General features: G+C 38.7%; 1 protein-coding gene across 16 annotated transcripts in view; it reads left to right on the top strand.

The window, feature by feature from the left end:
- BICD1 (BICD cargo adaptor 1) overlaps window positions 1-25046 on the top strand; it is a 172732-nt gene that overhangs the window by 39677 nt on the left and 108009 nt on the right. The window contains exon 1 of one of the 16 annotated variants that reach the window (XR_004254302.1): window positions 6821-6925. The exons of the other annotated variants lie outside the window; for them this stretch is intronic. The gene's annotated coding sequence lies outside the window, so the exon portion shown is untranslated. Of the gene's footprint in view, window positions 1-6820; window positions 6926-25046 lie in introns of those variants that run through there. 16 annotated transcript variants of the gene reach the window in all.

Below are 25046 nucleotides of genomic sequence, written 5' to 3'. Positions count from 1 at the left end.
TATCAGGAAACTGACAGGAAAAATACAGGAACTAAATGCTTATCTTAAAAAGATGTTGATTAGAATATACATCCTAAAGTTGGTAGGACGATGACAACTGTGGGGATAATATAGTATTAAAGTACAGGGAAAGACAGGCTTAGCAGATGGGGAAACTGTTGCATGATAAAGCTTAAAGTCAGGTCAGATTAGCAGCTTGTCATAAGTAACAAAATCCCCATGAGTTTAGACTATAGGCACAGAAAAGGAAGATACGGTAGAATGACTATATCATCAGTGTGTTTATACTAACAGTAATACTGTGAGGAAGATCGGAAGGACTGTAGAGGGATGAGGTACAACAGTCATGGGAGAGAGAGGTCTTTAATATCCATCTGGATTGCATGCGTATCATAGTAGGTTGGAGTACTGAAACTAAGCTTCAAACACAGTGACCAATTCACAGACTGACTAGTGAGAGGATTCATAAGAGGACAGGCAGCAGCTGGTTCCTGAGCTGTGTATGCAGAGGGGTTTCAAAATGTCATGGCAGAAAGGCTGTCCTGTAATAGTGTACAGAAATACAGCATCTCTCCAGGGGCAGCAAGAGCTAGAAAGTTTCCTTTCAGAAGCCAAGGACAATGCTATTGAGAACAGAAAAGGAGGGTGTTTTTGTATGTGTGTTTTTTGTTTTGTTTTGTTTTGTTAAACACTACAAGTCTCAGAGTAAAGGGTCAAACATTTAAAGACAATTTATTGGAGGCTCCAAGGAAGAGTATTGTCTATTGGGAAATAAAATAAAAGGGGGTACAGTGGGGTTATATAGCAATGAAAAAGAGGGCAGTGTAACTGAAAAAACACATAACCCTAACTCCCTGAAGACTCCTCTGGAAAGCTGAAGTTGGATGAAAATGAGAAACATAAATAAAAGAAACCTCTCAGGTCACATTAAATTTTCTTTGGAGATGCACTGGGAGTACAAATACTGTCACCAGTTTTTGCAGGGACAACAAGCCACTACAAGATTTAAATACATATATTTGAGAATATTTAAAGTCATACTAGTAAAAGCACAAGTGGTTTTTTTTTTTTCTTTTTTTTTTTTTTTCCTCCCTGTCTTTGCATTGGAAAATGAAGACTTGCATTCCACAATCTTTCGTTCTAATGTAGAGGATACTAAAGGATTCTTCTCTCTCTGTAGAAAAGGGGGCTGGAGGAACAAATGAGTAAAATAGATAGTAACAAGTCACAGCATTGATATGGTGTGCATCATAGAACTGGAACATGATTCAGCACCACACGGCTGAAACGGTTGTAAAAAGGGGTGAGGTGGGGAGGCAGTATCTACAGGAAAGACCAAAAATCCAATTGTCTCTGAGGGAGATTAAGTAAGGTCACTTTCAAATGCAGAATTAACCTTTGGATAAACGGGTTGCATAGCAGAATAGTCAATACAACTTTTGCAACAAGAAATTATGACCCACTAACCTATTGAAGCTCTTTTGAAGCACAAGCACATTGACTTGAGCTGGCACTTTCACTTCAGATGTGATGTCTAAAGGTTATAAAATATTTTCTCTTGAAAACTGTCTTTCAGTATTGGCAAAAAAACAAACAAACAAACAACAACAACAAAATGCAGTTAAACTGCGAAACTTGTCACCTTGCTGCTTTGTTTCACAAAGGGACAGAATGTGTTTCTGAAATACCTGTAGAGAGCCGTTCAACACAGGTAGCATTTATGGCTCAGGAAGTTCCAAATGTGCAAGCTGGTGTGTATTCTGAGGATATCTTACTGTACTGTGCTTTTTTCTTGGCTGCTTCCCTAGGACTCTGCTAACTGTTGGAGATGGTAGGTGAGCCTTTGCTGACATATATAGCTTTTCTTACCTCCCAGGAAATAGAAAATTGAATTTATGGATAAATATCTGTAAATTACACACATTTTAAAAGATTTGTTCTTGTATACAAATAATTCTTCTTTTCATTCCTAATATTTTATAGCTGCTTTAGAGCTGCTGTTTTGAAAGAAGCAGGTGAGAATTCTTCTTTTGTCTCAGTAAAGCAGGTGTGACTCTTGGTTGTACACCTTGACCTAGAACAAGCTCACCAAAGAGTAGGCAGCGTCATTGGTGAATGAAAAGTGAGTGAAATGCTATTTGGTATGGGGCTTGTTTGGAGTTGTGCAACAGTCTGGCTTTTTTGGTTTCCTGATCTGCCAGTTAACACAGTTGTACCCATCCTAGTGTGGGAAGGTGGGAAAATGTGGTTGGGAGGAGGAAGAACGGGGAAGGCTGTTCATGGAAGCAGCTTGTGGTTAACTTAGACTGTCAAGTCTTGCACCTCAGCTCACTCATAAAAGTCTCATGCACCTAATCTTTGCATGAAAGTTGCATTTGTTTAATTAAAATTGTTTTTCTTTTTGGAAGCAGGTGTAAAATTGTAGGTAGAGCTTCATAAATCTATTGGATCCTACTGGCTAATAGGTAAGCTTGAACTAGCAAATAATTCAGCTAGCAATTTCTTTAGACAAGAAGTTTAGCAGCAGTTTTACAATAGGAATTAAGAAAAAAAAAAAAAGTATTTGTGTTAGGGTACAGATTCTTTGTCCTGGATGTATTGCCAGGGAGCTCAGAAGCCTCAGGAAGGCTTTAGAAATCTTTCACAGTCTTTTTTTTGAGAATGTGAGCCAGCAACCATTTAAAAAGATGAACTCTTTAAGTGATTTCTTTTTGGGGTTCTATCAGAAGAAAGAACAGAAGAATAAAGTTAGCAGCAGGAAATATAGGAAGAAACAGGCCATTCATTTCTTGCAAAATAGGTCAATGTTCCCAACAGCTGGGGTAAGCAAAGGGTAAGCTCCACAGCATTCTCATTAGCTATAGGTGGGATGGAGAGTGTAAGCCATGCATAACCCTCTTGGAGTAAGGACCAAAATGACTAGGAAATAAGGAGGCTCTTCTGAGGATGAACAGTTGATGGTGTGCATTTGCTGGTCAACTAGAGCTTCTATGGGGAAGTGGAGAAGTTGCATGATGTGTTGAACCCTATAGTGTTGGAGAAAGTGCATGCTCAGTTAACATGCACTTAAACAGAGTGGGAAGCAGTTTTAAATAATGCAAATATTGGCAGCACCGAATTAGAAATTATGACCAATGAACTTCCGTTTTTATAGCAAAGTGTTTTCCCTTACAGCCTTGAAAAGCATCCTGTCTTCCCTCAGATACTAGATGTGTTAAAAGCCTATTCCTGTTAGTGACTTTCTGTTCTGACCTGTATTAATACCTTTGTCTCTTGTTATTTTCCTGTGGCACGTGGAAATTGCTTTTTATGTTCCCTAGTGCTTTAGGGTACACGAAAGTGGTGTGTGTAGATCATGTTTGTATAAAATGGATAGTAATACTATTTTTGAGCTCACCTAACTAACCATGATATCTTTTTTAAAAGATGAAAAAAATCAAAACAATACCTACTTCAAAAAGCATGGCTTTTTAATTTTTAAAAGAAATGTTTAAAAAAAAAAAAAAAGTAGACAACTTTTACTTCAAGGTAACGATGACCTACAGACCAAAATACAAACTGTCTAGGTGTAAAATAATTGCTATAGTAATTAATAACATTAATATTCTTAATAGTTAAAGCTTAACACAGAATAAGCTTTTTTTTTTTTTTTTTTTTTAGTGCTTTTTCACTAATTATCCTGGTCTAATTTTGTGTATATTTAATTGAGCTTATGGATAATTTAATTTCTTTTATAAAATTTACCCATGTAAAGATCTGCAAAGCTATTCACATTGAGCAGGAATTTGAGGGTGTTCCTTCCCTTTTCATAAACCACGGAGTTTTTTTTTTTAATGCTGCAAGATGCCCTGAAATCTGTTACTTGTGCCACAATATACACCTTGATTGAATTAAGCTCTTTATATTTCTGCCTATGCAAGCTATTTTGTCCCTTTTCGTCTGTCTTATGAAACTAGTATAGATAGTTTCCAGGTGGTGTTATGTTTGGTATTTTTTCTCCTCTTGTTTTTCCTTTTTGTCTGTGTTCTCATTTTGTTTTGTGTTCATGTGTTGTGGGAGGTAAAATGGGGATGGAATCAAAGAGCTGTGTAGCAGGAACTACCAGGTTCCTGCTGAAGTCCTTTGCTTTCTTCCATTACAGGATGGAAATTCTCTTCACCAGCACTGTCCATGACAGCAGTTTGGTGAGGCTCATATCTTAAACTGTTACCGTGATGTAATAGCTTGAGGGGATGCTACTGTGAGGACCAGCAGCTTGCCTGCTGCTCCCTATTAAGGGCCAAAACATCTGGAGAAATTGTCCATTTCGTACTCAGCTGTTAGCACTGAAATCCTTTCTCCCAAGCTTGTGCTCTCCGGGCTGTAGCGAATAAGTTTTCTGCCTGTCTGCTTGCTAAGCTCCTGTAACATCATTAGTCTTCATAATGAGGGTGGAAGGGGCTTGTTTATTTTTATATGTAATGTAAGCTTGAAAGCTGCCAGGAAGATTGGAAATGATGAAAGCTCTGAGGAATTAAAGAGCAAGAGTGAAGACAGTGATACTGCACTAGACTGATTTTTTTTTTTTTTTTTTTTATTACATTCAAACTTCCTTTACCATGGAAGTGCTGTGATTCAGCTTCATAAACTGTGAAGAGAAACTGTTTAGAGGTTTCTCTTAAACAAAAGTTCTTACTTGTGATGGGTGAATTCATGTCACTGGAGGTGTTCTGGCTCTGTGATGACCTCAATGCTCTTTTGTACAAAAGAGTTCAACTTTCTCTTCATTCTATGCTCACTTCAGTGAAAAAAAGGAACAGACTCAATGAAACGCCCTGAGTTGTGATTTGAAACAGGAACAAATTTGATTGACCTAATTAAAGCGAAGAAGTAGGGTGCACCCAAGAATTCCTCAGGAATATCTACTATGAGTGGCATTTATTTTATGGATGTATAATTTCTAGTAAAACTACATCTGCATGGATAAGTTTCTTCAGAGGTGAAATGTGTTTAAGCCAATGCATCCTTTACTTTGATCATCTGGCAGAGGTCCTTTTGTGAAAAAAAATGATTATTTTTTTCCTCTCAAGATTTTATCTGTTTGCAGCTGGATAGAGTGCTAATAAAACAAGGTAATGCTCATTCATAGTTGGGCATCATCAAAAAGTGGAGCATTCTGAGCAAGAGAACAAGGCAGATTACTATTTTAGAAAATATACATATTTGGCAGGAGAATTTTATCTGAAGGAAAGTTGTATAGTTTCTATATTAAGTTCCCAGCTTTGCAGATCTGACAGATGGGGGTGTCTCTTTTCTGGAGCATGATTCATCTTATATTCTAACTATAGTTCTAACATTTTGAAAGGCGTTTCATAATTTATTCACTGACACAAGTTTTCACAGCTGTCTGCAGAGTGAAGATTTTCTCAGCATTTCAGAAGCAGGGCAACTGGTTCTTTAAGTAAGATCCTGCTTGGGGGCCAGCTCTGGATTTGGAAAAGATGGGGTAGATGGACCAAAGGTGCATTTTTCTTGCTTTTCTCATTGTGTTATCTTTCCAAATGTACAGTTTGCTGCTGTTTGCATAGGAAGTCCATTAGCGTGTCAAACATCTACAGGGATGTAGAGAGGAGTGTCCTCAAATATATATCTTATTGAGGTGTATGGGATTATTTGCCACGTTTTTTATTTAATGAACTTATCTGTCTGAAGTTACGATATAAATCAGGCAAAGATGATGAGTAAGCATGAATATAACTATCTTTCAAAACCTGGAAAAAACATAGTTCTTTAGATACCTTGGAGAGTTGTGCCCCCCCCCCCCCAAAAAAAAAAAAAAAAAAAAAAAGCTTGTTACTCCTCACTTCCTTTCCAGAAACCTTCATGATGATATGACAAGGTGTGAGAAGACAGATCAGAGCTGGCTGTGGGTTTCAGGGAGGGAAGGAATGGGGTTAGAGACTATCCCCGTTGTACAGGGAGTGAGGGAGAAGGGAAGAACAGAAAGAGGGCGGGGGTTCATTGAGGGAGTCCAGTCGGAAAACCTCTTGCCAACTGAAGTTCCCTGATCACTTAACCAGTTCTGGGTTTCCAGTGCCTGCAGCTTGGTGACAAGTAACACAGCTGTACTGAAATCAGTGGGAGTTGATGAATGGTCACCACTTGATTTCAAGTGAACAACCCTGACACTTAAATAGAGTGGGTATAGTTAGCCGTTTGGAGGGGGGAAAAAAAAATATTTGACTCTCAGAGTAAGGAGAATGGACAAAGAACAAAATCCCCAAACCACAAGAGCCCTCAATTGAGTACTGAGCACTGAAGTGTTGGTACAGCACCCTGTTCTGTAGCCCATGCGGCTCTGCCAGCCTTGCCTGCTTGCTTAGGTTATACCTGCTATGTTCAGAAGTCTTCTCCTTAGAAGGTGACTAGTTACCGTGACTAGGCGTGACCTGTTTGTATCTTAGTGATGATAATGCTAGTGGCTGCCTTTGAAAGCTGAATTTTAAATGCTTTTTGCTTCAAAACAACAACAAAAAACTTCGTAATGACATGGGCTATTGTACAGCGTGACCTGAGTATAGTTTACTGTGTAGCAGAGGTATTTTGCTCCCGGATGTCAGCAAAGGGGGAACATTAGTGGAATCAATACCGCATTAAAGATGCAGGCTCCATTAGGTTGATGTGACAGATTATTTTCTGGGAGTGCTGATGTCATGCTCAGTCACGTCCATTCCTGGATCTTCATGAGGTAGCAATAAAGCTTACTCAGCCCTATGGAGAACTTCAGCCTCTCAGGAGATCCTCCTGTGTGCCGCCTCCTGTCCCTCCCGGTGCAGTCACCCAGTAGTCTCCAGGTGTCCTAGTGCTGCGGTCTCTCCTGGGCTTGGTGCTGGCTGGGATGCTCGAGGCAGGCCTCGTCAGGTGGCCGAGTTACCCAGAAGGCAAGGTAGGTTGGAAATGGTCTGTGGAAAGCTACCAAAGGAAGGGTGTGATACTGGGGAGGTCACCAGAAGCGTGGATTTCTTCACTGTAATTTCTGTAACTATTCGCTTGATAACAAGTAGTACAATAGCAGGGTACTGCCGTGGCACTAAAAAGCCTCAGCTTTGCTTCTTAGCTATGCCCCTGGTTCACTTTGTGGCCTTGAGCGATTTACTCTCAACTTTCACCATAGGTAAATCAGGAAAATAATGCTTATGTATCTTTTTATAGAAATTCAAGATGCCCAACAAAAAGGTGGTAAGTATTATTATTCATGGATTAGTTTTTTCCTATTCCTCTTATGATTTTTTTTACGTTAAAATTACATATTTGCATACTTACTTGGGGAAGGTTAATTTCTCACTTAAAACAGATGTTGTTTTGTGCTTGCCACAATATTGCTTTAATGGCAGTTACGTCAGTGCTCTGCTAGCGAGGATACATTGAAGGAAAATGACCAAATTGTTTGAATTTCAAAGGCACGTTGTTTCCTATATTGTGTGAAGTGACTGGCAGCAAGAGACTTCCTGTGTTAAGTATATAGCTATGTTTCTAGGAAGCTGTTGATCTCCATAAACACAGTTACTTCCAAGCCTAGAAGTAAAAAAATTGTGAACTCATTTTTGCAATTAGTTTTCATAATTACATTAACAAGTCTTGTAAAGCTTTATCAAGTAGAGTTAAGACGATGGTTTGTAAAAAAGTGGCTGCATAACTTCATCTACAAATAAGACTGGTGGCTTAAGTTTCTGACTGTAGATTTTGATTATTGAACTCTATAATCTTGGTATTTAATTTTGGATACATCTTTCTAAAACTTCATTTTAGAATGTGATCTTAAAACGTTTAATCAGCTATTCCTTCTTCAATTTGATTCTCTATCAATGCAGAATTTCATCTTTCCTTCACTAATGGAGTGAATAAATCAATACAAATGGCTTGCAGTCAAAGTCTACTGAGTTTTAAGCTTATGCAACACTGAAGTCTGCAGACACATCGTTTTAGTGCTTCAGTTCCGGTTTATGAAGCCACGAGTTTAGTAGGGGAGTTAATAAGGCTGGCAGGAAGGTTACCAAGACAAAACTTTCCTTCTGGAATGGTCCATCTTGGACTATTTTTTTAGTGTTCTGTCTGGAAAATCTTTCCATGGGTTTCACAGCCCCTCCAGTCCTCTTCAGGCTGGCAGTATGTTCCTGTGTTCCTGGCTCTGTTTACAGCATCCCTGTGGCTGCCTTCCCATGGAGGCTTCCCAGAGCCCATATCCTACTAGACTGGTGCTGTTGGGAAGTTGAATCAGTATAGGGATTCTTTCTCCATCTTCTGGACTTTCCCATCACTTTCTGCTTCTGCTACTCTTACTGGTGTGTTCTCCCCTTGAGAAAGGGTCCCTTTACAGAGAGATGGATTTAACATCTGGGAAGAAGCAGGTGACCAGTCACCATTTTATTTGCTTATATATACATGTGTGTGTATGTATATAAATATACTTATGAAATATTATTTGAAATATGTATATGTGAAAATATGTTTGTGGGTGTATATATATATATATGTGGCACCATATACACGTGCATAGTTTAATACTTGCATGGAAGAGATTTAAATACAGCTCAGATAAAGATGTATTCTAAACCTGGTATAACTTTTTCATTTTATTGTTACAGGTGTATTTATTTTTCATTGGAGCCCAGAGGCTCTATGCAAGATTATGGCGCTGTGTGAAATACATAGTACTCTATTTTCAAGACAGTAACTGAATAAAATGAAGGTAGAGGAGAAGATATGGAAAAGCTAACCTGGATTCTGTTGCCTATTCTTTTATCTACGTGTTTGTGTAGGAAAAAGCATTATATTGCCAAAATCAGGAAATAAGTTAACTGTATGTTGTTATGAGCTAACAGATGGTGTATGTTATGACCTAACTAAAATACTGGTGATCTCTAGTTGACTGATTTTTGAGGTTCATAAAATATCAAATAAGAATTTTCTGTAGTAGTGGAAGCAATTTTTTTTGTTTTAATTTAAATTGTGTATCAGTAAAGGAAAAAAAAAGATGGTGTAGTTATAGACAGCAATATGCTGCTTTATTGATATTTCTAGTCTTAAAGATTAAGTCAATGTGAATTATACAGTGCTCTAGGAAACCTGCAGCTGGTAGTAATCAAGCAGAGGAATTTCTAATTGTATCTAAATCAGATCAATGGCAGAGCTGGGAAGGAACCTGAATTTCCAGTCTCATTTGCTTGGTAGGTTTTGGCTTGGTCCTAAAAATTCATATAACTAGTAGTTGGGAGCTGTTTGTCTCCAGGTGTTGTAATTTGAAAAAGTTATTTGATATATTTCTCTGAAGAAAACTCTGCATTGCATTTACTATAGTGTGTACTTAACAGAGCTTTTGTTGTTACTGCTCAACTGCAGCTACTCTGTTCAGTCATTCTGCTCAGGAACATTTGCCCTTTCTAATTTAAATTCCACATTTTATTTGCTAGAATTATGTTCTCTATCTTCCTGAGGCCTGACTCTGTTTTTGAAGGAGTTAATAAGAGACTCATGTATAAGTTTCCTTTTGAGCTCTTTATATAGCACAACCAACTTTTTAATACAGACAGTTACTTCTACTCATTTGTACCCTTCTACAGAAACAAAACAAATTTGGTGAAATAGTTGTTTTTTTTTTTTTTTTTTTTTTTTTTTTTTTTTTTTTTTTTTGCAAATAACCAGAATTTCCCTATCCCTTTCATATTAGAATCCAAACTTGATGCAGGAACTGAAACAAAGGAGCAGAAAGATAGGCTGATTTACTGAGCACTGGTCAGGTCAGTGACTGTGACATTAAGTTTTCCAGCTACCTAAGGCTACCACTCACAGCTGTGTTGGCAGGCAATGGCTATCCCAACACCTCCATCCTGGTTATTGTGGAGTGTGATATTATATGGTAGACCCTTTGATCAGTTTATGTCAGCTGTCTCAGCTGTGTACCCTCCCAAACTCTTGTCCAGTCACTGGGGGGTAGAGTGAGAAGCAGAAGGCCCTGATGCTGATTGGTGATAGCCAAAACATTGGTGAGATCAACACTGTTTCAGCCACAAATACAAAAACCTGTACCATGTAATTTTCTGTGAGGGTTACCTCCATCCCAGCCAAACCCAGTACATCATGATACAATTAATTTGTAGATACAAATTGCATCAGCATCTATAAGCTCATTTTTAATCAAGGGCAATTCTGGACACTGTCAAACTTTCAATGTAACAGTGGGTAGAAGGTAGAAATTTGGTTTCTGTTGCTCTCTGAGACAGAGAATCAAGGTAGATGAAATGTAAAGAATAGAAACAAGAAATGGAGCCTTTTAGAAAAAGAAAGCTTTATATTTTTCTTTTGCCAACATCCATAGCTGGAATATTTCTCCATTAATGCTATCTTAAATGCAAACTGTTCATTGCCAGAACTGAAATGTGCATATGCAACACATCTAATGAACAAATTTGGTTCAGATAGCTTTCTAAATGAATTTTATATGGCACGTTTCAGATGAAGGAGCTCTGTAATACCATATTTAACATCAAATTAATTCACAAGTTTGCCACATGTATGCACAAATAAAATAACTTTCTTCCTTGAGGTATACTCCATTCATGACAGCACTTAATATATTGTGTTTCAGTGACAGCTTTAGTGGGACTGTTTCCACTCTTCAGTTCTCTGATGACTGTGGATATTATAGCTCTCTGCGTGCTTTAACCAAGAAGTTACACTTTCTGTGATCTTAGTGTGTTTCATTGGTTAGATATTAAGCAGAGAGAAAAATGGAGCTTATTGATGCAGAAGATATAGTGCTGTGCTCAGCAGATGGATAAACATCTATTTGGAGAATTTAAGATAATGCTTTATAAAATATTACAGATCTTTCTTCTTTATATTATCCTCCCTTCTGTTGCAGTTGAAAAGGGAGCTTACGTAAAGGTTCAAAAACATAATGTTAGTTCAGAATTGATAAGGTGAGAGCAGAAGGTAAAGTTATTTACTGGCTTTAGCAAATATAAATCCTTGCTTTCAGTCTGTCCTTTTGTAGATGTTCTTAAATGCATTAGGCATGGAATCTCCTTTTATCTACATTGGCCATTCTTTATGTACTCTTGTTTCTCTTTGTGTCTTTTTAGGCTTCTCTAAATGGATGACTTTAGTAAACAGCTGATATAAGCTCTTCAAGAGAAGGCTGTTAGCTGGAGAAGCATCTGGAAAATGAGGTGGTTGAAGGTGGTGGGACGGTGTATTAACCCTACTCCTATAAATTCACTGCTTTGTCTCATCAGTGTGCAGAGCAGGCTGATACTCTGTGGATATGAGAAGCTGTTTTTTACGTCTACTCCTGCTTATCCGTGACCTTCCTTGCATTATTTCCCTTACATTGATTCCTATATAGGCAGTGGAGAGAGCTTCACAGGACTGTCTAATCCTGGAAAGACTAGTGGAGGAAATTATGCATGTTGAGGGCTCTGCTGGATACTTGAGAATGGTTCAGTATGGGTTCTCCTCTATAGATGTGGCAAGAAGGCTACCTTAGTGGCTGGACTTGCAGGTTGGTGGAGGCTGAGTAGCCTACTCTTCAGCAGACTTCCTACCATTTTCCCTGTTGAAGTAGCACAGAATAGAAATTCTGTAGGAAAAATGATGTTGATCTAATGACTCCACTGTTGATTTCCTTTTCATTGGAAGGGACTGTGACAGGTTTGAGAGGTGAGCCCATGCAAGATGTTCAGCAAGACCAAGTACAAGGTCCTACACCTGGGTAAGGGCAACCCCAAACATGAATACAGGCTGAGGGATGACTGGATTGAGAGTAGCCCTGTGTAGAAGGACTTGAGGGTAGTGGTGGATGAAAAACTGAATATGAGCTCACAATGTGTGCTTTCAGCCCAGAAAGCCAATCATATTCTGGGTTACACCAAAAGCAGAGAGGCCAGAAGGGTGAGGGAGGTGATTGTGCCCCCTTGCTCTGCTCTTGTGAGGCCCCACCTGGAGCCCTGCATCCAGCTCTATGGCCCCAGGACCAGAAGAACATGGACTTGTTGGAGCAAAAGGCTACAAGGAGGAGACTACAAGGCTGATCAAGGAGACTACAAGGCTGGAGTGCCCCTCCTATGGAGGCAGGATGAGGGAGCTGGGGTTGTTCAGCCTGGAGAAGGCTCTGGGGAGACCTTGCAGCAGCCTTTCAGTGCCTAAAGGGGCCTGCAGGAAAGCTGGGGAGGGACTGTTGATCAGGGAGTATAGTGCTAAGGCAAGGGGAAATGGATTTAACCTAAAAGAGGGGAGATTTAGATTAGACATAAGAAATTCTTCACTCAGAGGGTTGTGAGGCATTGGAGCAGGTTGCCCAGAGAAGCTTTTGTTGCACCATCTCTAGAGATGTTCAAGGCCAGCTTGGATGGGGCTTTAAGCATCCTGGTTAGTGAAAGGTGTCCCTACCCATGGCAGGGGGCATTGAAACTTGATGGTCTTTAAGGTCCCTTTCAACACAAACAATTCTATGATCAGCAAGTGAAGTAACATGCTGTAAGATGAGGACTAACAGACGCGGTGCTGCTGAAGGTCTAATATTCTGTGTTGGGAATGTGCAATATAAATCTTTGCTTTCCTGTAGATAGTATTATGAGCCATTTAACAAAAGGTTGACAAATCTTGTACGTTTTTTTTTTCCTTTCCTCACTGCATATGTAATTGATTGAATATAACGATGCAAAAGGTTCCTTGAAATAGGGGCTGGTTCTGCACATACCAAAGCAAATGGAGAAAGCAAAATCTTCCCTTTATTTGTATATTTGACTCTTATTTCCTTCATGACTTCTGTTGGTTGACTTCAGTAGATACATGCAAGAAGCAAGTCATGATGGAGTAAATGCCTTGACATATTGTCAGAAACAGTGTTTATGATATATCCAGGTTTCTTAAACCAGCATTTGACCCTGTTAAAATATGAGGAGGCATTTTCACACAATATGTGGGCAAGGTAAAATGAGAAGTTGAACATTTGAGTGTTTGTATAATTCTCAGCAGTGAGACGAAACCTTTTGCTTTTCTACAATCTATAGAGCAATTATTGTGCTTTACCATGTGGTTTAGTGGAAATCTGTTTTTACTTCAATTTCATGAAGAGGTTCCATTTCTATTTCAAATTTGGTAACCTTAGTAAAACATAAGCAGCTGTTCTTCCTGTAATTGCAAGCTTTTAAAATGCTAATCTCATGTTTTCATCTTCTTTCCTCTGTGGTTAAATTCATCGCAATCATTCTTGGCAATTAACTGCTTTATTAGCAAGCTCAGTGTATGCCCTTAATTACCTTCTAAGCAGAAACAATCATAGATTTTAAAGCTGAAATGGCAAATAATAAATCAATGGGAAGTCATTCCTTCTAAATGAAGATTCATGGTAGCCTTGCTTGGATTTATATGAGGTGTGGAATCATCTGTCTTTTGGGACAGCCACTAATAGTGCTGTCCCATACCTTCAAGTAAGTTTGATGTGGTCAGGTAAGGAATGAAAGAAAAATGCTGCCTGTCTTCCTCTTTTTCCTGTAATGCTATGGGAACACTAAGCTAGACTTGAATAAGAGCACTAGCTGTGCACATTGGCTGAGAACAGCTTCAGATAACATGAATGATACTAAAACTTACATTTCTGTCTTCTGTTTTGTTGGTTATTTTAGACTTGAAATGCAAATACGATTTTTTTGAAATTTTTTCTTACGTATGTGACAATATTCATATACTGAAAGGATGGATCAAGCCAGTCTTTGATCTCAGATGTTGTTAAAGCAGATGGAAATAATTCTTTCGGGTCGAAGAAATATTTTAGATTAGCTAGGTGAATAAAAGGTTGGTATTTGCCCTTTGGTGTATATATGTGTATACAAGTATTGCTGTATGCCTGAACACCCGCTAAACTGAATGATCTGCAACTGGTTAAAATGTTTTGAGGTTGAACAGGCAAGTCCCAGAGCTCTCCCACACATCTCCCTATTTCCAAGTTGAGTAGAGTTTCCCTGATGGGTAAAAGAAAGAGGAAACGTTTTCATTAGCATGGCCTTGAAGTGCAAAAATGAATCTCTTAATCTAAAGAGAAGCAAATTGATTTTCATCGAAACCCTAGTACTGGGTTGAAGGAGGCTTCAGTGAGCACAAAGCTGATTTTCATCTCTCCTGCCTTTTTAAATCAAAATCATTTTTACCTTATTTCTGTGGCAGTCACTTGAACAAAGGGAAGGACAAGGTGTCAGTGCAAAGGCTGTTACGGGAAGCGTTAAATGAAACAGCAAAACACTTGGTGTCAGTGTGAGAGAGAGAAATCCTTAGGGTTGGATAACTCAAACTTCCAGGGCAGGGTTCAAACCCAGATACAAGCTAACATGCAGATTTGCATGCAGCACAAGCAAGAAATATTGGTACTTTTGGGAAGGGCAAAGGCAAGGAAAGCCCTGAGTAGCATATGACTAAGAGGACACAAGGGATGCTTTTGTTCTATCCAGGGATGCTTGGAGCAGCAGAGCTAATGTTACTCAGAGCTGCCAGCTCAGGTTTAGCCACTTGAAAAGATACTGTGCCTGGATTACCCTGTCAGAAGCCATCACTGCAGTGCCTCAGGACCCAAAATTGGATTGGCATTTTGTCTTTAGAGATACTGCAGGATTACATTTGCTATGAATATAAGGATTTCAAATAAGGGATGCTGTCTGATATTTTGGGCACAGAGAATGATGTGGAGGATTGTTGCTTAAGAAATAAAAATAATCTAAACTAAAGCATTCCATAAATAATGAAGCTGAATTTTTGTTTGGTCTTCAAGATGGTTTTCCATGATAGTGTTAGTAACTAATTGACCTTGTTAGCTGAGGGAGCAAAGAAAGACTGTCTACTAAGAGCCAGGTGGAAGCCTGCCCATGTCATTGAGCAGTCCTTGGCAAGGCATTTTAACTTTTCTTTCTGACTTTATGTGCTTTTGAGGGAAGGGTTGCCAATACAGTAAGAATCTGGGAGAAGGAAGACATGATTTAAAAAAAAAAAAAAAAAAAAAGCTTAGGATTGGCACTGAAATGACTTTTTTAATCATCTGTTTTAATAATGTTATTTGCTGTATTTACTGAAAACTCTAGTCATGCTGGGAGTTATCTATCTGTTATGATGTGTGTACTGTGACCACTTCTTCTAACAAATGTGATTTTTATCATCTCTGATAGGAAAATCATGTAAATTGCACTGAAGTCATTACTGAGAATGTAGCAGTTAAGGCATACACTGGAAACCTCAATTCTGTGAAGACCTTAAGGATGAAAAGGAGATTTAAATTTTCTCTTTAGAGTGAGAGGAAAACCACATCATGAGAGCTGTAGCTAGTATAAGTTCATGCATTTCTGTCAGATAAATTAACTGGAAGAGAAAAAACATAAGAGGTCAATAGCAATAGAAAGGGCTTCATCTTCAACATAGCTGTAAAACATTAACAGTGCAATGGAAAGGTTCGTTTTTAAGAAAAGAACAGGCTAGGAACGATTTCTGGGTCTCATGCCATGTAGTATGCCTGAAGAGAACAGAGCTAAATAGCTAGCTTCTCATCCTTAAACTAAAATACAAAAGCCACTCAGGAAGGATTTTTGTGCTAGAATATCTTAGCCTTGTGTTTTATTTTTTATCTTACTCTGAGTTTGAACTTTCAAGGAGCCTTTCAACTTCAAGATAGATGAGACTGCAGCCTACTTAGAGCAGAAGTTTATTCAAGAGAATATGCATGAGATTAGCCTGTCAGTAACATAATTGTAGAAGTGAATCCCCTATTGATGAGCCATCTCATCAGTCACAATGGACCTGTCCCTTGGAGAGAGCCTGTAGGGCATCTTTCTTGTATGCTCTTTTTTTTTTTTTTTTTTTTTTTTTTTTTTTTTTTTTTTTTTACTAGATCAGAATGACCCAAGGTTCTTAGTTGGTGCTGTATAACCCTTCCCCCTTGTTCTTTACCTGTGGGTTTGTTGGACATATTTAAGTTTAAGTACACGACTAGGCAATAAGTGTAGCAATCTAACAGTCAAAACATAGATAACAAAACAGCTCATTATTTGGTGTCTTATGTCCTGTTCTTCCAGACAGAAAACACTAGGTATGAGTTCTTGATTTCACATCTGTGTATTTTTTCTTCTAGCTTCTTAAATCTGAGAACTGCCACTAAGCCACTTATGCCAATTAAATCAAGGTCTATACTTCCATCTGGTAATGAGGCTTTGGATATGGAAATCAAAACATTTTTTCTTTGCAAGAATGAATTGTTTTCTTCCTTATTTTTGTTTTGTGCTCAGAGAAAACCTGTTAGGTACAGGACCCCTTTTCTTTCAGGTGAGCAGCAAAGTTTAAATACAGAAGGATGCTACTAACTTCTCTATATGTATCATCCAGACTAGGCTTTGTTGCTCATAGGGTTTGCAGTGTGTTTCCATGCCATGCTCATTTCCACAAGCTTTAAGGATCAATTTGTATATTAGTACTGTGTCAGCAGTGAGAAATATCCTTTGCATGCTGTAAGGGTCTCTGATTTGTGCCAGGCCATGGGAATGCTTATTTGTGTAAGTGTACCCATGCTGTAAACAAGCTAGTTTTTAATACTAGTGCTGTGGGCCATGTAGCAGAAGATGTCACTCTAGCAAATGAATTATTTTAATACTTTCACCTGCTCAAATTACTTTATTTTGTTTTGAGTTTCATTAGTTGTCCTCGTTCATCAATGTGATTGCCAGGCATAATAGACTTCAAGGTGTGTTCAGTGAGGTTAGCTAGGGTGTCCTGCTGATTAAGAAATTCTCAGGTGATGGCAGCTGCTCTTCTCAGCTTCATTGGCTAAAACAATGTGCAAAAGACCATCACCTGCACAGTGCCACCTCTGGACAGTCTTGTAGGGCATGACTGCAGCCAGATGCAGGTGATGAATGCTTTTCTGTTACACTGAGCATTGAAATGGTCTTTGGCAGTTCTTGGAGATAACTCCAAGTCAATAAAACTGACTTATGACTCACTCTTCTTTGATTTTTGGCAAGCAAGGTTGAGGACTGTAGCTCAAGTAGGTGGTCTGGTATTTGTGCAGCTAGAGCACAGGTTTTGTCCAAGGCAACCTCAGAGAATCCTGAGAGTGTCCCTGTTTGTGTGTGAGAAGCCTTCAGACAGCTGCAGAATAGCTGATAGTTCAAGAAACATGGCAGATCTCGTCAACTGTGTTGTGTTGGGAAGTTATGCCTCTTCAAGTGTCTCAGCATTAAATTTTGTCTCTTTGCCTCTGCCCAAAGATGGTGACAATTGCATGTCACAAAAACGTTGATTGAGGTCAAAGTTAGTAGGATGATTTTATGCTCATCTAAAAGATGCAGAAATTTCCTGACGTACGAGGAACGGCTGAGGTCACTGGGCCTGTTCAGCCTGGAGAAGAGGAGGCTGAGGGGAGACCTCATCGCAGTCTACAACTTCCTCGTAAGGGGTTGTCAAGAGGCAGGAGACCTTTTCTCCATTAACACTAGTGACAGGACCCGCGGGAACGGGGTTAAGCTGAGGCAGGGGAAATTTAGGCTGGACGTCAGGAGGGGGTTCTTCACAGAGAGGGTGGTTGCACACTGGAACAGGCTCCCCAGGGAAGTGGTCACTGCACCGAGCCTGTCTGAATTTAAGAAGAGATTGGACTGTGAACTTAGGCACATGGTCTGAACTTTTGGGTAGACCTGTGCGGTGTCGAGAGTTGGACTTGATGATCCTTAAGGGTCCCTTCCAACTCAGGATATTCTATGATTCTATGATTCTATGATTCATAGTCTCAGTTCAGCTGCATGGATGTTTCACTCTGGGTAGGACTCTGAAGCTCAATTCTTAAATTTCTTTTCCTTCTGGGGTAATGTATTGCTTTGTAACTGTTATGTTGTGGCTTAACCTGGCAGACCACTAAGGACCACACAGCCATTCACTCACTCCCCTTCTAGTGGGATGGGGAAGAAAACTGAAAAGCACAATAACTTGTGGGTTGAGATAAAGACATTAAAAAAAAAAAAAAAGCAACAACAACAACAAAGTAGGAAAAAAACAAACTAACAAAAAAAAAAACACAAAACAAGTGATGCACAGTACAATTGCTCACCATCTGCTTACCCATGCCCAACCAGTCCCTGAGCAATTGAAGCCCCCGGCCAACTCTCCCCATCTTTACTGCTGAGCACGAAGCCACATGGCATGGGACATCCCTTTTGGCTATCTGTGGTCAGCTCTACTGGTTCTGTCCCCTCTCAGGTCCTCGTGCACCCACAGCCTCCTCTCTGGCAGGGCAGCATGAGAAACTGAGAAGTCCTTGACTTCGTGTAAACACTGCTCTGCAACAGCTAGGACATCAGTGTGTTATCAACATTATTCTCATCCTAAATCTCAACATAGCACCATACTTAGCTACAAGGAAGAAAATTAACTCTATCCCAGCCAAATTCAAAACACCATAGAAGAAAGATTCTTACAGAGATCAGTGTGAGTGAGGAACATTAATCTCACTTGCTTAATGTTCTTGGTAGTTTGATCATACAATTGCAGAAATGGAGCAATACATTACAAATTGTTCTGAAAGCTCTCAGGATAACTGATGAAATGCAGTAGAAGCTTGTGCTCAAATAGTGCTATTTTTAATGTGTTGTTTTTATTCTATTTCAGTACATTCCCCTTTTTTTCTGAAGTGGTTGCTGCTGTTGTGTATGGCAATAATTGATTTCTCCTGTTGTGAAATAATTGATGGAAAGGAATTTCTGTTCCATGTGATGACTAGGGTCCACGCTGAACTTATCTCATGCACAGTATTTCCAAAAACAAGTCATTTATTTGTAACAAGCATCTTACTTGAAAGATAAACTTTTTTCTAAGTTTCATTTGCTTGTTAAATGAAATGTTAATATAGATGTGTATCTCTTCAACTACGGAAGATTTTAGTTTCATAAAAGCATGTGATAACTTGAGTTAACAGAATATTACCCTTCCTCGCTTTGAAGCTGATTTTTTTCAGGGAGTGGTGGTAGTGAAAAATATTCAATTCTTTTTACTAGCAAAAGGTAAGTTTTTTAGTTGCTTGCACATCTCAAGAATGTCATAATCCTATTTTTTTTTTTTTTTTCCTTGTGGCTAGTCTTGGGGTAAGTTAGCTGTTGCAGAAGCTGAGTGACTGTAACCTTAGGAAAACATTGTGGTTGTTTTTTTTCTCCCCCCCCCCCCTACAATCTACTGTAATAATATTACATGAATATTAGTTGTTTTAATAATAACCATATAAAACAACTAAAACAAATTTATCTGATTTCCGCCATTTGGAATTGTGAAGCAGGCAGGGATATTTGAAATAACATAATAATATGCACTTGGTAGCTTGTTACTTCCAAATGGGTGAAATATATGCATATGCAGCAACTGCAATTTTCCTGTTGCCGTCTCTGGACTCTGGAATTAAAGATGCAAAGTAATCTGCACATGCTAGTGACAGTGTACTCCCCCTCTTCCCTGCCCCTCATCACTGGCCCTTCACTTGTAACCCTGCTTTGGGTAATAACCATCCATGATGACTATGTTGAGTGTGTTTGACCATGATAGTTGAACTGGGCTCAAGGTGGATTTGGGTGAGATGGATCCAAAAGCTGACAGAACATGCACCACACAAACGTGGCTGGTATGCAAATATAACTAGCAGTCAATTGTCTTACACCATAAATAGGGGACAGCCCAGAGCCTGTTGAACTAACCTATATTGCAGTGGGCTGGATGCAAGAATATTCCTCTTGAGCAGGGATGCCACTCAAGGTTACTCCCTGAGGTCGAGAGATTCCTTACCTGTGACCAATATGTGGTAATAGCTAGCTTGCTAAAACTTTGCAAGTAATTTACTATGCATACTGAAACTATGCAAACCTAGCAAAGTGATATAAAGGACTGAATGTGTATATAATGCTTTAGGCATAAACCGGTAAGTCTGGGATTGGAATGGCATCCTGTCATATCTAGACTTCTTGGAGTTTGGATGGCAAAAGGGACTCCGTTCTGAACCTCATGACTCAACTTCAGGGTCTCCCTGAAGCTTTTAGTCTGACCCTGTCCTCTGTGCAGTAAATAATCAAATGACCTTGCCAACACGAATCTTGTTAGTGTCACATCTACCATTAGAACTTTGTTAAATCACTGTCTCATCCATGATTAAGCCTTACTAAATCACTATTTTCATCAATAAATATATTGCTGCTTCTCTCTCATGACTGAAGGGCATAATTCCCTTCATGACAATGCCTCCTTGGAAATAGTAAGGGACATTGATTCATTAAGTGGTTTCTGAAGAGACAGCCTTTCAAATTAGGCCACCATTAAAAGCATTAATTCACTCCTGAAGTAATTTGCAAGAATTTGCTTTCATTTGTATATGTTATTGCCTTTTTAATAAAGGAGAGGGAAAGGGAAATCTAGGTATGTGCCAAAAGTATGCACATTGGGTGAGACATTCTTCTAGCTGACCAAAAGCTTTCTCTGATCCTGCTAAATGTGTGTTGGTAAAATCAAAGCAAACATTTATTTTGCAATTCTATCTCCTAGCCTCAAGTTCTGTGATTTGGCTGTCTCTAACACCAGTGAAATTGTCAGGGAGTAAGTTAAACTCCTGTCTGGCAATGTAAAAGCCATTTCAAAGCATGAAGTGGTGGGGAAAGAAAGGTCTTATTGCAAGTAAGCCTCAGGAAACTCAGTGGTGTAGACCTATTGCTTTTTCCACGTTGTTCATTTTGAATCCATTGTGTTTTTATTATGAGGGCTGAATGGATGATTGAACCCAAAGAGCTTGATTCTACAAGGAGGATTCTGTATCTTGTTACAGATGTGGAACTGCTTTTTCAAGATGCATATTTAAAAAAAAAACAAAAACAAAAACACATAGGAAGTTTTACTGAGATAAACAAGCTTGGTTTACATCAGAAATATAAAATATTAATGCAACTTAATATGGCTTTTATGCTAAGGATTTATTCTGGATCTGTTCAATAAAGACATGATAAAAATATTTAAGTGCTCTTAATGGTCATGACTGGGATTGTTTCTGTCAAATACAATGCTTCAAACATGATTTTTTTTCTTTATTAATCTACCTCATTTTTTTGTTTTTTATCACTGAAGCAAGGCTAGATTCTAGAACTCAAATTGTTAAAGAAATGGCTTGAGAACAAGAATAGTGGCTGATGTAGCCTTTTGTGCATGTGAAGAGGCAAGCTATTCTAGGCTTTGTTTAAAACATCTTTCCAGGAGAGAAAAAAAAAAAAAGGACTTACAAACCTATTTTCCTGGATCAACAGTTAATAAGATCGTGACAGTCTGGAACCATTTATCTGGGACCCAGGAAATGATTAGACCTGATGGGTGCACTGCAGAGGAAAGCATATGGAGTCCCTACCTTCTGCCAGCCTGAGCTTTTGATTTGGGGTCTTTGTGCCAGGCTGGCTTGACACATCTGATAGTAGCAGGTCAGTTCAGAGGGATGCCCTGTTGTGGGTGCAGTCTGTTTCACTTCTATACCCGCCTTGTTTATCTGCTCTCAGATAGCTAGCAGTAGAGGACTGTATGAGGGGCAGCTATTCCAGACTCCTCAGAAGATGGAGGACCAGAAAACAGCAATAGGCTTTGGCTGGGATGGCATAGTAAAATAGGTTGTTCAAATATGTTTGCATAGAAGTGTATGTTTCCGAATGTGTTGCTGTTCCAAGAAAACAAGTTCATTTGTTTTGGATTTTTATCTTCATACAACTTTAATTTTCCTTTCAATTGATCTGGACCATGTTACCCCTTTGTTACTGCAGCTAGCAAAAAACAAACAAACACCAACACGAAAACAAACAAAAACACCCACCCCTCAATTAGCTGAAAAAGATGCTGTAATCTATGAGCTTATCTAGTATTTCAATTATGTTATTAAACTTGATTCTAGTGAGCACTAGAGAAGCAGAACCACAAAAAACAGATGAGGTTTTCTGGCAAGAGTACACTTCTGAGATTGTTGCTATGTGATGCCATTGATTTAGCACATCTTACGTCTTTAAAGAGAGACGTGTTACTGGAAGGAAAAATATGGAGGGGGAAAAAAAAACACAACAGCCTATGCCATGAATATGTGGCTGTCTGGGATAGATTCCAATGCTCGTATAAAATAAATCTATGCAGCAGGGTTTGAATATTAATTCAAGTTCATAACTCAGTAGACAGGGCTGTTTATTTGGGAGGATGTTTACTTCCTCTGCTTTGCTAATAGCATGGACTTGTTAAAACAAGAATTGTGAAGTAATCTTTCTGTATTAAAGACAGAGCATCACTGGGGAAAACAGACCAGGATCCCATTTCTTCTATGAAATACTCATTATTGTATATTTCTGTTTACAAATGATAGTTGGAAGACTGTTTTGAAAGAAGTTAAAGAATTGAGTCTTTCAAAATACTAGCACGAGGAGTTCAAGTAGAATAAAAAATACCCAGAATTCATGATAGCACCTCTCATTTAACTATTTTAAATAGGTTATTTATAAAATACTCTGCTTTTATTGAATATTGAAAGTTTGAGAGTTTCTCTGAAAATTGAAAGACTGGGAATTTTTCAGTTTTAGGATTGTTAAATGCACTCAGGATAACTTTAACTGGTATTATTTATAACATTTTTTTTTTTTCCAGTTCATAGTGAATCTGTTACATTTTTATGTGAATATCCTGGACCTTATTCAGCTTGAAAAAGAGTAGCTGCAAGGAGAAAATAAAGGGGTTCAGTCCTAATCCAATCAAACACCTTCTTTGTTATTAGTGCCGAGGAAACCTGGAGGCCTATTTACATGCTTAAGGTTATCACATGCCTAAAAGCTTTCCTACATTGAGAGCTCTTTTGTATCTTTATTGAAAATCTACTTAATCTAGATCAATCTTGTTCCTATTTTAACACTTAAACGTGGTTCACTGTACAGTTATTTTTCCCTGAGTAATGCTGAGTCTCTTCTGTACTGCTTTTATGGGTCTTCATGGCTTGAAGTGAACCAGTCCCCTTTTTAGACTCCTGACAACTAATGTGACAGGGTGAAATGCCCCTGGCATTTAAAGGATGATGACTTTGATGCCATTGTCAGTAGCTGCAGTGTGATTACAAATATTTTGCTCAGCAGCCCTAAGCTAGGGTCCAGAGCATGCTCTCTTTACCCACTCCACCCCTAGTTTATCTACAATGCTGTCTCACTGGCTATGAGGTACAACTAGTTTTAAATGCTTGCTTTTGTTCTGCATGCTGAATGAAAGTCACCAGTACATCGTATTTGCTGTTAAGTATCTCTACTTCGTAAGTTAGGAGAGCAGGTTTGCATCTTAAAACACCTACTGAAGATGGCTCAAGCTTCCATTTCTATTTGGTAGGGCTGGACTTCTGTGTTCCACTTGAGTTGTACATATTAGATGCCTCAGTGTTGATTTTTATTTTAAATCAGTTCTGGAGAACTTAATGTTTGATAAAAACTTTGCCTATATTGAAAAAAAAAGGGGGGGGTGGGGGGGAAGGGGAGAGATATGCAAAGGAAGAATAAGGTTTTCTAAAATGCAAAATGATGTTACAAAGAAATGAGATTGATCCTGGTTGAATGTGTACATACTCAACTCTTTTCTTGCATCTTAAACCACTGGGGCTTTAAACTGAGTAGTTGTTTCGATATGGAGATTCAAAACATAAATTACTAGTTACTAGTCAAGGTTTCTTAAAGTGCAAAGACATAGCCTGTCATTATTGTTAGGACCACACCTGCGGGATCAAGGTCTCACTAAAGACATCTGTGCAACATGCTGTAGGTGGCCTTGCTTGAATGATGGGGTTGGACTATATGACCTCCAGAGGTCCCTTCCAACCTCAACCATTCTATCATTCTATGATTTTATTTATTTGTTTATTTTTAAGTCTTCTGACTTTTGGAATTGTCTGTACGTCCATGAAAAAATGTATCTGAATATCAGCTGGGGGAAGAGGAGGGGAATGATGAAATGGCTGTTTCTGTAGTAGAAAAGGAACATCTTTAATGGAAAGTTATCTGATGGGGATATTTTTTGTTTGCTGTTTGGTTGGTTTTTGTTTTCTTTTTGGTGTTGTCTCCCCCCCCACACCCCCACCAATGCCTCTGGAAAATATTAGTCATGCCCTAAATTTTCACCTGATCTTAGCAAATGTTCATAGTCTAACTTTATTTCATGACCCCAAAGAAAGCATAAATAGAGAATGTCTGGAGCTTGGTAACTTAAAAGCCCGTGTAATATTGTTTTATATAATGCAACTGCCTAGATGAGAGCCTGTGAATGGCTTTTGATGCGTGACCTAGTCGTGCCTAGCAGCTCTCAAATGATATTGCTTAAGGGATGCATGAAAGTAATTAATGAAGCAGTAGACTTAAACGCAGACTTAATGCCAGTAGACTTAAATTCACTTTACAGCAAAGTTCTTCTAGGGATCTGGAAGAAGATAAAGGCAGGAAACTGCTTACACAGACTGATTTTGAGCAGGAATCTCTGAATCCTATGGGTAAATCTATTCCAGGGTAACAATATATATAGAAGATGGTAAAAATAGCTCGGGATGAGCAATGAAGATACTTAACATGAGCAGATGTTTTATTGTCTTGTGTTATGTAAGTTCATGTGACTGTGAAAATCCAACTTTTGGCAACAATGTTTTTCCTATACAAGGACAACTGCCTGATGGGCTTTTTTTTTTTTTTTTTTTTTAATCCATCTTGCTTTTCTGCAACTAGTTGGAAGACATTTGTCTGAAACGTGATTACACCAGAAATTCATTCTTTTCTTTCCTTGTCTTTGCATTCAGCTGCCCTCTAGTACCAATTATTTTCGATGGACAGATACATTTACTTCTTTAAGATCAGGCATCTCATAGCCTAGATGCCACTTAACCCTGACCTTGTGAGAATGTTTGCTGTAGGCAGCAAGATCTGTAAAACTTATCATTCACTTGAAAACTACTTTACCCAAGAACCTGAAAACATCCA

Source organism: Aythya fuligula, chromosome 1, assembly GCF_009819795.1.
Source record: "Aythya fuligula isolate bAytFul2 chromosome 1, bAytFul2.pri, whole genome shotgun sequence".
Classification (NCBI taxonomy): Eukaryota; Metazoa; Chordata; class Aves; order Anseriformes; family Anatidae; genus Aythya; species Aythya fuligula.
Note: the sequence above shows the minus strand (reverse complement) of the source record. Positions and strands in the feature narration are given on the sequence as shown.